The following is a 15,990-nucleotide window of genomic DNA, read 5'->3' as shown; positions in this document are numbered from 1 at the left end:
TGCCACGACATTCGTGAGGTTTTATTTTTGCTGCTTATAAGTAGTTTTTGCAGCGTTAGCTACACTGGCAGAGGTTGAGCTGTACCGCGTGGCTCCTGGAGCGCCGTGCTGCGTAAGCGCGAGGAGCGCTGACGTCACATGGTACGCAGCTGGTGCGCTGGACCATACGCGCGCGCCTCGCTGGTCTACCCATTCCAGAGGAGTGACGTCCTAGCCGCGGCAGACGCACTGGCACTGGCGCACGCCCAGCTCTTCGCCTCCGTTGCGTAGTAGCCAAGTCTGCCGCTGCGCTGGAGCCGCTTGATAGCACCGTGCATGCGCAAAAGCCTCAGTGCGGGTATATATAGCGGGGCATTTGTCAGTTTGATGTAGCCATGGAAGACAGCCAACTTGGCATAGCATCTTGGCATAGCCGAGCTGTGCCACTGCCAATTTTTTTTTCAGGCATACCCTTCGCTCTGAGAAATAATGAGAGTATGCAGCGTTTGAATTGTGCCGGTCATCTGAGGATCGGTCAAAAACTTGCGGGTACTGTATTTCTGGTCAGTTGACAACGGGAACCAACCTCGCGCTCGGTTCTGTCCGTTTGGTGCTGTAGAAATTAAGCGAGGCTCATGAAAAACGTTCTCACACTTGCCTTCAGTGCCGTTATGCTCCTCGAGATGAGCGAGAGGGCCGAATGGATTGCTCCATGGCAGGAGCAACACCCTTGGAGGCACTTCAACGCCTGCCGCATTCCTCGTCAGAGTCAACCGCGTTGACATACCGGTCGAGGTTTCTGGCGTCTGCAGGTCCATTTCCTCGAGAACGTCGTTAGGTGGTTTGGAGTAGTCCGGGGAGGCTGTGCAAGCACTGAAAACGAAGTGTGATGGTAATACCCATGAAGGTATAAAATAGCGACAGGAGTTGAAGTCCCCTACACCGGCCAGATATCTTGTGGCGGCCAAGAAGTGGCCTGACAAGCGCTTGGGAACGCCGTTCGCAGGCGTTGCCTGATGCAATGCTTTGGGCTATCAGGCGAGCCATATTTGACGTCTCCGAATTGATTTAAACAACCTGGAGTTTTCACTATATCGATGATATTCAAGTACTGGGGGTTTATTTTCGCTCTACTCAGTGCAGAAGTCGCTATTAAACACCAATTTCAGACCTTTGAGTGAAGCCGTAGCAATGTTAGCATTGCATAGTTCCTGAGATTAGGTCGAGTATAATAGCACTGCATTAATTGCAAGCCTTAATTAGACACTGTGAAATGATTAATGCGACATCATCGTGTCCTTAAGATAGCATATGTCAGTATAATTTCACTGGTAATTAGATAATTGCCAATAAATAATGAAATGCATGATTTGGTTACAGGTTGTATATTGTTGGATAGCTTATGCAGAGTGCAATTGCACTGGACTAACTGCACGTCTTAAATAATTACCTCGAATTACTCAATTGTGATTAAACCTGAAATGTATGGTATCCCTTCAAGTCATATATCGTAGCGTAACTTATATGGAGTACAGTAGTACTCAACTAATATAGCAATACACTAGGGTACTAACTGCTGATGATTAGTAATGATGATTAAAATTGAACTTTATGCTACAAAGTAGCCACATATAGTTGAAATGGTCTCGACGAATAAAATTCAACTCAAACGCTAAACAACGCAAAAGCCACGCAGAACATTGCCAATCTACCTACGCAAAGCATTGGCGATACCGCATATTAAATCGTGCAGCTAGTCTAGTGCTGTTCTACTAGGCATAAACTATCTAATGATATACGACTTGAAGCTATAGCACGTTTTTTTATATTTATTCACAACTATCACATTAGCCGTAATTAATTAGGACGTAAATACGTCCAGAGCAATATTAATTGACATATGGTATTTAACGACGTATCACTCTTAAATATTTCTCGGTGTTCAATTAAGAGGTTCGTGAAAAGCATTCGCACACTAGCCTTCAGTGCTGTTATGCTCCTCGAGATCAAGGAGCGGAACGAATGGGTTGCTGCATGGCAGGAGCAGCACCCTTGGAGTCATCTGCCGCGTTCCTCGTTAGTCAATGGCGTTTACATGTCGGTCTAGGTTTCTGGCGCCTGCAGTTCCATTTCCTCGAGAACGTGATTAGGTGGTTTGGAGTAGTCCGGGGAGGCTGTGTTATTATACTCGACATAAGCTACGCAACTCTGTAATACTACCGTTGGTACGGCTTCAACTGAAGGTTTGACATGGATGTTGAGCTTTGATATTTGCTTTGAATGGAGCGAAAAACGCCCCTGTACTCTGATATCATCGATATCTTTAACAACTCCAGGTGGCTCAAATCGATTCGGAGATGTCAAATATGGCTCATCTGATAGCCCAATGTGTTGCTTCAGAACTTAAAAATCCTTTAAACACTTGAAACATACAAGGCAACGCAAGCGAACAGCGCTCTCAAGCGCTTGCTAGGCTAACTCTTGCCCACCACAAGATGGCCGCCGCAGGATTCACCGCAGTTGATTGATTTCCGCTCCCGCAGTTTTGCTAAAGCAATACTACGCCAGGTCCACTACGCTCCATAATCTGTTCAGCAGCGTTCAACCCTTCTCATTCTTTTCTTTATAACCTCCTTGGTAAGGCCTTGTAGTGGCGGCCGCCGGCAGTAAGCCGGACCAGCGGGGCGATGACGAGCTCAGATAGCAGCGTCCCGGATAGCATTCACTGCAAGCTGGGGGATAACACTCTGGTTGGTTATAGCAGCGCTTTCGCAAACACGTCCGTCGCTCGCTGTGATCAGCAGTCTAATAATCTTTTCGTCAAAGCTTTAGGTCAACCAGACGAATTGTAGGTGATGAATGATTTCAGCTCCCCCTAACTCAGACAACGGTGTCGCAGATTTTTTCCTAAGAAATCTGCATCCGGCGCTGAAGTGTTTTCGGCGAAGAGCTCAGATTGTCATGTGGCAATCCAGAGCGGTCATATACTTGGCTCACCCTTTGGCAGGTCAGTGTTATTTAGGTTTTTATTACGACCACTTTCTCATCGGTGACAACGCTTTGTGCATACGGGTTGTGGGCGGTTGAAAATATGTATAACATGCAGAGACACAATCGGCCGAGGCCACTAGATAGGAATGGATAAGTTATGTTTCGCTAAGAAGTATGAATGAAAAATAAATCGCCAAAACGTAATTTTTTCCAACGCTTCACAACCCCTCACAATTGTGCTGCGATCAAGAGACGGTTCAAATTGAGATGTCCTGTGCCATTTTTAGCGCTTTAGTAATGTTTCAACGTTATCGGTCTCTAAACGCTACGAAAATGAGCACTTATTTACGCAATCAGCGGAGGTGTTGAAATAATAGTTTTTGATAATCCGATATGTATATATCAGTGAAGAAACCGTGAATTGTAATTGATATTTGCAAATCAAGTCTGGTTTTCACTTGAAAAACAGAGAAGCACATATATGTTAGCAAGCATAGAAAATCGCCACGAGGAATGCAAATGCGGAAGAGAGAAGTCAGTTCTGGAATGCGCAAGGTAGGTGGAGAAAATTCTACAATCAGAGATCACCACCTAATGCGACAAGAGATACGTCTTCGTGGATGGGTTTCTGAATTGTCTTGCTGTAATATTACACATTAACTGGCACTAATATATTGGTGTCATCCACATATGTCGCAGAAGCGACTATGGGTACTTCATGCTAACCGGTGCAGTCACTCGAGCGGCGAACTGCGCAAGCGTGATGTTACGTGAGGGTCCTCTAAATAACATCACCGGGGCCTGCAAAGCGACCTGCGAGAAGCTGCTCTCGAGTCGGTTGGAAAGAGAACAAAGCCGCCGACAATATTTATGACGTATGAGCACTAATGATAGGAAGGAGGCAGAATGCACACCTACACCATGAGACACAGTTCTAGCACCCGAAAGTTTTTGTACTCACCCCGGGACGAGAAGCGCCTGGAGAAGGCGAGGTCCCCCACTCAGCAGGCAGGCAGACATGCCGCTTACCGACACGTACAAAGGCGCGACGGTGGGCCACATGTTGGCGCTCGGCAAGTATCGCTCCAATTCGGACGTGGTCGCCTGGACGCGTGGTCGCAGAACAAATTTAACAAGTGCACGCTTACCAAAGTGCATGTTTTTCTATGCAGTCTCTTCTTATAAAGAGCGCACTCTGAGCCCTCGCGTGGATGAAGTCAGTGCGCGACCAGAGAGAGAGATGGTCAGGAAAAAGATAAATGATATGGGTGCCGATTACAGAACGAAGGGATGTAGTAATAGGAGTGCCGCAGTGCATTGACAGCGAGATGGAATAAATAAAAGAGTGACCGATAATTACGATACTCAATGTTGCAAAATTTGAGCGTAGCTTTCAGGTATTATAGTTTTGTGATAAGGTGACATAATGAATTCTAGAGAGAGAGAAAGATTTGCTAAGTGAGTGCACTTAACTCTGAATTTCCTCACAAAACTATCCTTAACACAAACTGCCCAATTTTTTCATTGTCACAAAGGAACCCCTGGTATGACGCCTGCCGAAGTCCCGCTTAAAATAAAGCATTCGAATATCTATGCGGGGTTGGAAACTATTTACTGGTTGTAGATAAAACTATCCTGGGTTCGATTCCCCCAACAGCTTCCATTTTTAGCTTTCTGACTTGGAGCGTATTAGCAGATACTCGATTTCTATTGCAGGCAGCTTAGCAGTATCCATAAAAAGAGCATCGTGATGCGTATGTAAGTACTCCGCTATGTGGCAATAATGTGAAGATTAACTAGGAGGCTTCTACTTCAGTTAAGAACAAGCCACACGGCAATGGAATGGAGAATATAATGTCTAACTTTTTACAGAAGGAAGCGTGCAGTGCGAGTCAGAGAATTACACTTATTGACATTCTATATGAAATTGAGAAGACATGGCGCACACAGGACTTTAATGCTAACTGAATGTAACCTACGGTCGCTAAGAAGACAGTAGGTTCCAAGAAAACACAAGCATATCAGTGGAGCAGGAAGTTCCGCGTAAAGACGGAATTATGAACATCGCAGGGAGATATGGATGCCGCTGGAACAGGGCAATGTTATTTCACGGTATATAATATATGCATTTGCTCTGCAGTGGGTTTAATCAGGCTGATGATTATGATGACTCACATACGCTCCCTCAGCAGAAGGCACCGCCGGACACTTCTCGCAGATGAGCAGGTCTTGGTGGTACCGCGTCCGAAGAAATGCGCTAGTTTAAAAAAAAAAAAAAAAACGAAAACGTGTCTAGTGCAGAGCCTTAACTAAACTTACCCCCTCTTTATTATAACTACATTATGCCTCAAGAAAATGTTACTGCTCGGCCATTTAGAAATTTAGAGCGCAGTCAGGGCACTCGCCTTTCTTATGGGTGAGCGCTGGAAAAGGGTGCGGTAACGCCGCTACGCCCTTTTGGCGGCACCTGAACCAGCAGTTGTGGCTCGAATTGCCGTCTTTGAGCACCACGTTCAAGGCCATAAGTTCAAGTGAATATAACACCGAACCAGGGTGTCACCAAGATATAAAGGTCTAAGTGTCGCTCAATTTCACTTCCCAGAGAACTACAGCAGTCTGGCGAAAAGCTTTGGCAGACATTAAACTCAGGCCTTCATCTTGAGGATTAGACGCTGTGAAAGCTAGGGCACATTTAGGTAAAGAGCTGTTTGACTTACTTGCAAGGGTGATGTGTTTATGAGCCTTGTAGGAGACTCAAACAGCCAGAAGCCTGCGGGGGGAGGACACGAAAACTTTTGCGACATACGCAAACGATTGCTTTGTTTTACATTATCAAATTATTAAACTGCAAAGTGCTTACCACCGCTCTTCCCTTCGAACATTTTCTTTCATTTGTATTAGAAATCGTCAATTTAAAATTCCAATCGTGTTGTGAACACAGCATCAGCAAGACTACGCATGCACAAACGTGAGCGCAGCAACGTGGGAGTTCATGGTTCTGACTATGCAACTGGATTTTCTCCTGTTTTCTCGGTTCTACCTACACAGTGAAAGCTTAATTTCTTCCCGCCTAAAGCCTACGTCATCCATACGACCGGCTTAATTACACTCAACACTACAGAACCGGGCAACCCTCACGATGCCTCAGCAGCTTATTGCTGCTCGGTCTAATCATCGGTATTGCTGCAGATAACAATTCTGCAGATAACCAGCGCATGCATCGATAGTCCCTCTTCCGGAAATAAAGCGTCGTCTTTTCGCTCTGCGAATCTGTCTGGTTTTCATCGCGTAGCTGCCGGCCTTTGGCCGGTAGATCGCAACAGTATCAAGCCTTGCGTAAGAACATCAACATAGCTTTGGGTATACAAGTGAAACAGAACCTAGTTAGTCAGATCCAATTATGATTATATGGTAATTAGACTTCCCCGGTGGTACTGAGCTATCTTTAGGTGAACAGCAGCTTCTTCCGCAATGCATCAATACATAGATGCAGCACAATACGTGGAAAATACAGGTGAGACCAACATATATTCTAACGCTCGGTGAGGAAGCCCAGCAGTCTAGAATAGCCCTCGTGACCACCCCAGTTGACTACTGTATCGAATGCGCTGGCCGCTTTGCTGCGAAGGCGAAGGACACGTAAGGTCACTTAGGAGGAATGCAGAATAGTACAGATTCCACTAACGATAAATATTGAAGCGAAAGACTTCAGTACGAGGGTCGGATCCGAGCTCCTCGTGAGCCGGTCCACAGATTTGCCAATTCAGCGCATGCGCGAAACCGAGTGACGTATGCCGTAGGCCACGACCCTCTGACGTCACAGCCGAGGCCAGCTGCGCAGCTCCCTCGCCAAGCTATGCCAGCTTTGCCTAGCAAAGCTTAAACGATGTGCGACTCCTCCTTATAAAAAAAATTGATCTCCATCCGGGAATCGAACCTCCATCCCTTGGATCCCAAGTCGAGCGCTTTACCGCCGTGCCATATGCCATAGATTTTTTTCTTTATTTCCTGTCAACAATAAAATTTACAGTGCAATTCTTCTATACTTTGTGCCGTGCCACGCCCCGGGTCGGGAAGTGCTTTTCATACTTCGGCTTGTCTACTGTGAGGTACGCGAGGTGAGAACGATTCCCCTATCCGTATGAAAAGAGAAGCCTGATTTGGCCGCTCCTGAAAAATTGGTCATGTCCACGTGCTCAGATGACGTTGCACAACCCTACGACCAATCAGTGCGTGTCCTGTCACGTGCCACCTACCAAATTTACCATAAATTTTCGCGGACAACGCTGACCATAGATTTTCCCCAAAACGTGGGCACAATGCTGTCGGGGTAATATTAGGATAATACGAGTGTGAAGGTGGCGAGTACGAAATACACTTGAGCCCGTGTGTATGAAGCTGGTTATATTTAATGTTACCTTCCACTGAAGTGGCCTTCCTTCAAAGTCACATTAAAAAACGAATCACTACTTCACGCGTATATATACTTCTCCCGTTCGCCGAAAATATCGATAACAGCGCACTGCGTCCCTTCAAGTGGCACTTCTTTTAATGGCAATCTTTGGTACATTTGTGTGCGTTGAGATCGATCGGCTGCGCGACAATTTCTGCCTGCGTACATGACGCGCAAGGGAAGGAAAGCGTAGCAGGGGGCGGCAGAAAGTTAGGTGGGCGGATGAGATTAAGAAGTTCGCAGGGGTCAAGTGGATGCAGCTAGCACAGAACCGGGTTAAGTGGAGAAATATGGGAGAGGCCTTCGCCCTGCAGTGGGTATAATCAGGCTGATGATGATGATGATGATGGTGGTGATGATGACATGACGCGCAATATGAAAGGGCGTGATGAGGTGAACCTGCAGCGAGCTTCAATATGATGTTCATTTCCCATGCTACATCGCTGTGATGCTGCAAAGTGAACCTAAAGAAGGTTTGCGAGGGCCCTCGTTTGCCGTGCATCAATTCCAAAGGTGTCGTCAAAAACCACTTGTATCCAGGTTTTATTGAGAATTTCTGTTTATACACTGACGGTATTAAGATAGGGTATGTCCTTACAAGCGGTATGTTAAAGTCGCTTCAGCTATGAATTCGATGCGAAGATTCGAATTCGATGCGGAGAAAATTGCCGTGGTTTAGATCCGGTTAAACCTAGTGTGACGCGAAAGCTTGTACTTAGTTACACGTAGTAAAGTTCGTTATTGTGCATCGTTCATCTGAAGAACAAACGCTTCTCATTTTATAAGTGGCAGTGCAGGGATATCCGTAGCTACTGCGGGTGCGTGACGCGCAGAGCGAGCCTGTGAATTCAGTGGTGGCGCAACTGTGACGTCACACATGTCGCAACTGTAGCTACAGCCCATGCGCAGTAGTGCTGGGGTGCAACTCTGACGTCACGCGCGGCGCATCTGTGGCTGAGTGCATGCGCAGTGTCAGCTCCGGCTCCGCATGGCGACCTTGGCATTACTGGGTGTAGTAAAGGTTTCGCTTCAATAGTATGTGTGCCTTTACAGCAAGTAGTGCGCGCTTTCTTAGGCCGTCGTTGTAGCCGTGCTTAATGGTGACATTTCTGAAAACGGGCAGCGCAGCTTGACTTAACCTCTCCGAAGGAAGCAACGAAAGCATTGAACTGCGTCTGGTGAACCACATGGACACAGGACACGACGTGCTTGTTGCCGATGCTGGGAATCCATGTTGGATAGAAAACCAGCATAGGAACATTTTCGCACCATCGAAATGCTAAATTACGAAAGCTCTGAAAGCTTGCCGATATACTGTCAAATTGAAGGAAGCTCAGTGAAAGAAAGGGCAAGCGATGTATTTTACATGATTTAGACATAGCCTCTATTCTAGGTAAGCGCAATATTGCGCCAAAGTGCCCACTTTTAAAATCTTATAAGTATATATAACGGAAACCGTATATGTAGTTTTATGCGTGACAGAGTTTTAATGTTTCATTTTGCATCGCCATTCATTTAGGCCACGTCGCGCCTCGGGCCATCGCGGAAGGCCAGCAGAAGGCTGACTAGGGTATCTGTCGTTGCCCTGTAGCATAGGTTGACGGAACCGTGACGGACAACGGGACTAGAAAATGCAGCCCTTAAACGCATTCCTGCATTGAAACGCGCTCTATCGGTTTTATTTCCAAAAAATCACTAGCGATCGTTGACAACCTTAGAAGCAAAATTTCACTTGGTGTTGCGTTCTCAAACCATTTTTTTCTGAATATCTTCAGAGAATTTACTAACATACGGAATTGCACAGTTGTCCCACAAAAAAAAAAAAAAAACAAAGCACATTTGTTTTTCGTGGCCCTATTAATGTTTTTAGTGGAACCACGTTACCAAGAATTCGAAGCTTTCACCATTTTCATCAACAAGTGCATACCCACGGCCGCTCTGGTATGACAGAACCACATGATCCAGTACAGGTATATTTTCAAAAACATGTCCAGGAATTGTAGACCTGCCTTGATGGTGAGTAGCCTATGCTGGCCTGGCTCGAATTTTGCTGCTCTCCGCGTAGTGTATGTCTCCACTTCTAACGATTTTTCATCATCCCCCCCCCCCCCCCCCCCCATACTGCTCTTGTCTTCACAGAAGGCTATTAACGCCCCAGGGAAGATCTATCATAGTGGCTCAATGCCGCCGCGTACACGTCCCGGACTTGTCGCGGCAGTCGGCCGTTCTCTCAACAGAAGTAACTTACTGTGTAGTGGGAAGACGGCTGTCGTGCGTGCTTGGTTAGTGCCTTGCTCCTCTGCCACTACAAGCGATGCATGTATTCGACGCAGATTAGCATGTAGTTTGACGCCTTGTCAGCTGCACAAGAGGAATGCTGCGTCAGCCTCTGCATGACTCAGAATCAATGGTGGACGTAATACAAAAGGCTTATTTCGCAAAACAATTTCATGCATTTCTCTCTATTCTACATATAGCGATGCCTCACACGAGCATTCCGTCATTATTGAAGAGAAATTGGGGCGTGATGGCAATCGAGACAAAGATGAAGGGAGCGAACCTGAAACATGACATCAAACTAACCACTGATTCGTTAATTTATAGAAGCTCTAGATGTCCCACATATTTTTGACCTAAGAGTAGAAAAAAAATTGAGTCACAGTAGGCGGAGTGCTCATCAGCCATATGATCGAAATATCTTGGCACTCGGAGCAACAATTTGCCTTCAAAATTTTAGAGCTTTATGGATGTGCGATAAGCAAGTTTCTTTCGTGTAGAAACCTGTGTCATTTTACCGCCATTTGCCCACTACATCCAGAATACAGCACTGAGGAATACTGCATTTCAGACAAAAACCTTGACTCAAAACTATGGATTTTTTGGCGAGGAGAACCGGTCCCCTCAGCGAATCGTTTTGCCGACGTGGAAACGCATGCATCGTAGGGCCTGGGCGCGTTCTACTCCTTTTAGTTATGTTTCAGAGCCAAAAATGTTTGTTGTTATGAACAAAAGTAGATTGCGCTTAGTTTGGACTGCACAGCGCAAACTGCAAAAGGGAACACAATTATCGACGTCTTCTTAGGACGTTAGCTTCTCCAGCGATGTAATGAATTCTTAACTACGCCGCCAACACCACTAGCCTGAGTACACCCACAGCAGGGCATAGGCTTCACCCTACCGCTTCAATCAACCCACGCCTGTGCACACTGCATACACTTATACTACCTTATTTTGTCAGGCCAACTACCTTTCCACCTACCCATGCTATGCTTGCTATGCTTTTTGAAGGCAGGTGCAGAGAGACTGATTATAATTTCTTGTTTTTCCTTACACTGACAATGTGTCTAAGTTAGGTCCTGCGTACTTAACGATTCTTGATAATTGTACCATGGACGTCGCAGTATAAACCCACCGCTGAAGTTATGCCTAACGTATGCCAACATTTCCTTTACTATATGCGTGCGTAAAGATCAGCATTCGGTATCTCCACGAGGTGCTCACTAGCTAGGGTTCGCCTAATCTTACTCGCTGTCATACAATGAAACAGATCGCTATCTCTGCTGAGGGTTGTCTGTGGTAAGCATCGCTGAGAGGCGCACAGGTTACGTGCTAGCGACGGCGGTAGGAGAAGCGACGTACACCAGCAGCGTTACGCACGTTCACTAATCGTTCATGCTTCGCACTTAGTAAACGGTTCCCTAGATCAGCTTGTAATGTAATCAAAGCAATCTTAGCAGTTGTGATTATTCAATCCTGCGCTGACCTCTGAAGCTCGACACGTACTTCGCCGTGCCGAACAGCCGTCCGTAATACATTGTAATCCATATGAAATGCATAAATATTATAGATTCAGACGACATCCTTAGCGCAAAAAAAACACACGCACAGGATGTCGTCTGAAGCGCTAAGGATGTCGTCTGAAGCTGAAAACCATCTAGCCCGTGTAAAAGTTCTTTTAAATATTATAGAAGTAGATGAAGAGAACATTTCTTCCTTAATACTTTTTTTTTAGATTGCACCTACAATTAGAGAAGAATGCGCACTGATTCTACTATAGGCATATGCTGGTACAGTGGCGATGACCGCCAGACCGGAGAGCCTGTCACGGCGAAGACACATTGCGGCGCAGTGCAAGCTTGTGCAACCAAAAAGCCGAAAGCATGAATGATGTGCTTCCTTATAAACGGCGCTGTTCTTTGGGAATTTATGAGAGGAATACAAAAGTGCTCTGCCTGCAGCTTTGCCGTCTGGGTAACTCCGCTTTAGAGTTTAAAACCCCGTAGGTTCGAGGTAAGTGCGAGTAGGTCGAACGGCCCCGCTGTGGTCACACGTAAATGAGCGGAAGGTATTTGCGGTGCCAAATTTCGGTACAGGGTAGGAAATCGCACGTTGCACGACAATAGCCCGAAGCAAACAGGTGGCGCAGATCTCCTGCGCAGTGACATGGACCAAGCTGTACACAACCGGAAGACGTTGTGTTTTTCTCCCATGTAGTCTTGGACAAAAGTGGTATACTCCACGCGAACCGCAATGATAGCTGCCTCTCTGTCGCAAAAATCTGGCGGGCAGTTTTCTCGCAGCGCGTGGAGTATACCACTTTTGTCCACGGGGGTACGTCGCAACAAAAAGTGCAAGAAAGAATTTATTGTTTGCACATCCGAAGCATGCGTGCGTCGGATACCGATTGCAATATTCTGTGCACTGCGCAGACACGTGGAAAGCAATGGTTTAAGCTATGACCACCGCGCGAAGCAAATTTGCGCAATTGAGTCAACTTGGACTTTCCCTGTTACGACGAATAGCGGCGTAAAACGCAACTTCGTATCCGCGCATGGAACGTATGTGAAAGCCTGACGTGATACATTGGTTCTTGAATGCCGTCATATCTGAGGAAAAGAAGTACCGATATTCCCTAAAAGAAATGTATACGGGATTCTTCCGAAGTACTTTTAGCCACAGCCTAAATGTAATACTTACGAAGTAAATACTTCTTAGTTTCAGATGTATCAGTCAGTTGCATCTGTAGTAATTGGTAAAGAACTTCAACGTTATTTTCGAAATCAAGAATAAAGTAGCTTAGTAATATAAATAAAATTTAGAACGTCTATGCATCCATAGCTGATGCAATTTCACGCTGTAATACCTGATTTGCATAAGAAATGCAGCTGTAAAGCTTTTTCCTGCCCCTTGGTAGGCAATTTTGAGCTGGACAAAGCAAGCCCTCTATTCTCTTTGCCCCTTTGGTGGCTATTCCCCCTTGCCGAAATCACCTCCCTGGCTTTCGCACCATTCGTGCCGTGAAGTGAATAGGACGGGAGAGGGTACCCGCGACGTGGCTTACACCCTCGCGATGAACGCAATTCGAAGGCTGCAACTGTTCGTCTTTCTTGCTGTTTCTCGTGAGCCTCTTTATCTCCCCTTGTTTCTCTCTCGAGGAATCAGCGACACTTCAAGGATCGCGGTAGGACCGCTATTATGCTTTCTCCTAGCAGCACGCAAGGGGGCATAATTGCGCCCCTGAATTTTTTTTCCTACGCCACACCCTGTCATGCGGTGAAACCAACGGAAAGAATGCTTGCTGCAGCCCCTGTCTCGTGCGCCTCGCTGGCAAAGGCATTACGAAAACAATCTAAAATTATATTCATGCTGTACTGGTAACACGATAGGGTGTCTCGTGATAATCAGTGGATAGTTTCGTAGTTTAAAGTAGCTTCCGCAATGCGAAGAAGATTTCGACGTCAATCGATACCGGAAGTTGGCTGCAAGAAGAACGTCACTTGTGAAGGATCATCGACTGCCTGCTCCTTTCTTTGCCACTAAGTCTATGTTGCCGTTTGTATACGTCGCAAGATCAATATATGACTAATATAAGTCGAAATGTGTGTCGCCAGTAGAATGTGTAGTCCTATTACACAAAAATAGAAATGTGTCCTGAAGCTCAGATACGGAAAGATAAACTCAATGGAAGGGCTATCTCCTGTGAAAAGTCAAACGCTCGCATACTCAACAGCGCCACGCATGCTGTGAGTTCCTAGCCCTAGCCTAAGTCAGCCAACTCTGCGGCTAGCAAGACTCCTTAAAGATAAAACCTCGGACTGCAATGAAGATCAATCTTCGGCACATATATTCATATCTCCCTCGCTCGAACAAGCTTCCCAGGACAGTCCTTGGATAGAAGTCTTCAGCGATCATACTGGACCTAATTTTGTTTCTACTACAATATATACACATCTATTTCAGCAATGTATTCGGCCGCAGCACAATGAGTGAAGCAAGCATGTGATAGGCGACTAGTAATCTTCGGTCAACTACATTAGTTACCCGCATGACAAATAGCTCACCAAAGGCTCAATGCCGCCTAAAAAATGGGACCAGCTGATCATAGAATACCCTATAACAACACACCTTACTCACAAGTTAGGCAGCTTCAAGGATTCTTCCTGTGGCTACCGCTCCGTGAGGTGCCCAAGAAGAGCACATATGGTATGCATATGCACCTGAAATATTACTTATGGGAGCTTCATAAGTAAAACAGCAACTTTTGAAGGTACGGCACGCTGTTTTCATTTCATTTCATTTTATTACCCTCAAGCGCATACCCTATGTACCTTATAATTTGCCAAGCGAGCATTTTATATTGAAGCTTGCTAAGTATCGCTAAGCTTGTGCATTTAAAGAACACACTTTTGTTGATGCATATTTCAATATTTTGATATTTCCTGTTGCGCAAAATACACGATTTACAATGCATTTGAACCGGTTGGCTAGCGTCCATATACTAATTTATGAAACCTCGTCTGCTTTTCATAACCAGTTCATTGGCTGGATTAGACCTGCCTCCGGCCAAGGATAATTGCTGATTAAGGGCAACAATATTTGAGCACTTTCGATTAGTAAAGACACATTAAGCAAACGTCCGACAACTTCGGACCCTCCATAAATCTTACAATGTCACACAGTAAGTTACCACCCATCAGCTGCATTCCCAGCAACGATTGCTTACCTAGGGCGCAGTAGCTCTGGAATGGCTCTCTGCTTGAAGACACCTGGACGCGATGCAGGTATTCCACGTACCAGCTGTCCTGTTCTGACTGTGGAATAGAAGTCGTTCAAAAACGTTTCATGTCGCGCCAGGAAAGAGACTGCCGCAAGCATCGCGAATAATTAACCGCAAGAGGTATGAGGCTCTTTTCGCCGGTCTTGTCAGCGTCACATGCCGCCGAGGCAGAAATATAAGGATGTTATGTGCCACTGGTGTACATCACACCAAGGTGCTTCTGACGATGGAATCGCACATACCAACAAAACTTAAATTCTTTCGTTGTTCGTCCACATATTAAGTGCATTGTTGTCCACGTCGAAGTGCGGCATTTGCCAGGAAACAAACCTCCTTGGTAATCGGTAGATAATTTTGTCTTCTTAGTGACCTGGTCGAACTCCTAATCGTTACCCGGTTTATTGTAGTGGTGACAACCACAGCAAGCGACTTAATGCCGGCTTTTCAACCCCCGTCAGTTGAACTTGTCGGACTAGTTGGTTTATAACACACGAAAAAGAACGGCACTATTTAGTCACAGACGAAGAGTACGTAAGACGCACACAAACGCCGCCTATCGCTTTGCGAGCAAGAATGGCACCGGACTGACCCCTGTCATGTAACTTCAAGCATAGTATTGAAAGAGCTGTGGTGTTGCACATCCACGGATCATTACTGCTGCTGAACTGTTAGCGTAAACTATGCCAGTTTTAGTGAGTGCTAAGAAATAAAAACGCTGTCCAAGACCAACCCGCTTTCTTCTCTGCATCTAGTGATTAGGGAATTATTCTGAACTTGTCGAGATGTCACGAGAATGCTGTAATTCAATTACAATGAATTTCAAATTGACACTTCAGTGCAAACGCTCATTGATATCTATATTCACAGTTTCACTGAAGGCATTTGTATGCTGTCCTCTTTGGCCGGTTCAAAATATATTGACACCTTGCCAGCACTACCCACTTGGCGAGCTTTAGACATAAGACATTCTGCCGTGTACGTTTTACGTTGACTGCATTGCTGCAAGATTGCCTAGAACCGGCAGAATTCCATCGGACAATCACCCACACAGAATCGACAAAGTGAGGCGCAATTACAGCTGCGAACGCACCTCCGCATTCCCGGCGAAGGCACCACCGGACACCATCTTGTGACTAGCTGTGCGGACTGCACCGACGTACCACATCTGAATAAAAGCGCTTGCTCTGAAAAAGTAAACGATTATATTTTGCGAAACGTCATGAACAACACACGCATATGGTTAGAGATCACTGCCACTATTCGATTCTAATTACATTACATTTCCGCGAATCAGTATACCTGATCATTTGTTGATTATGCCAGTAATTATCCACTGGCAGAAAACAAACATTGCGAATGCATTGTGACGGACGGAGAGAATGGCTTGAAATACGAAGCTGCAAGAAAAACTAGGCGGTGCATCCTCACCGTAGCGTTATACTGAGAACATTTATGGATGCATTGAACTCCATGAAGCAACAGAGCAGATGGCATTAGTGTGTCGCCGGAG

At 45.8% G+C, this 15,990-nt stretch overlaps 1 long non-coding RNA gene across 1 annotated transcript; it reads right to left on the bottom strand.

Annotated features, from left to right (window-relative positions):
* Positions 1-5,693: 5,693 nt before the first annotated feature.
* LOC146189104 (uncharacterized) lies at positions 5,694-15,660 on the bottom strand. The gene is made up of 4 exons (XR_014707273.1): positions 15,571-15,660; positions 14,427-14,514; positions 9,672-9,784; positions 5,694-5,740 (listed from the first exon to the last, which is right to left on the bottom strand). It is a non-coding gene; the product is annotated as an uncharacterized LOC146189104 (long non-coding RNA).
* Between the last annotated feature and the right edge of the window lie 330 nt (positions 15,661-15,990).

Source organism: Amblyomma maculatum, chromosome 5 (assembly GCF_055883805.1).
Source record: "Amblyomma maculatum isolate TAMU_Amacu chromosome 5, ASM5588380v1, whole genome shotgun sequence".
Classification (NCBI taxonomy): Eukaryota; Metazoa; Arthropoda; class Arachnida; order Ixodida; family Ixodidae; genus Amblyomma; species Amblyomma maculatum.
This window is presented reverse-complemented; position numbering and strand designations above follow the sequence as displayed.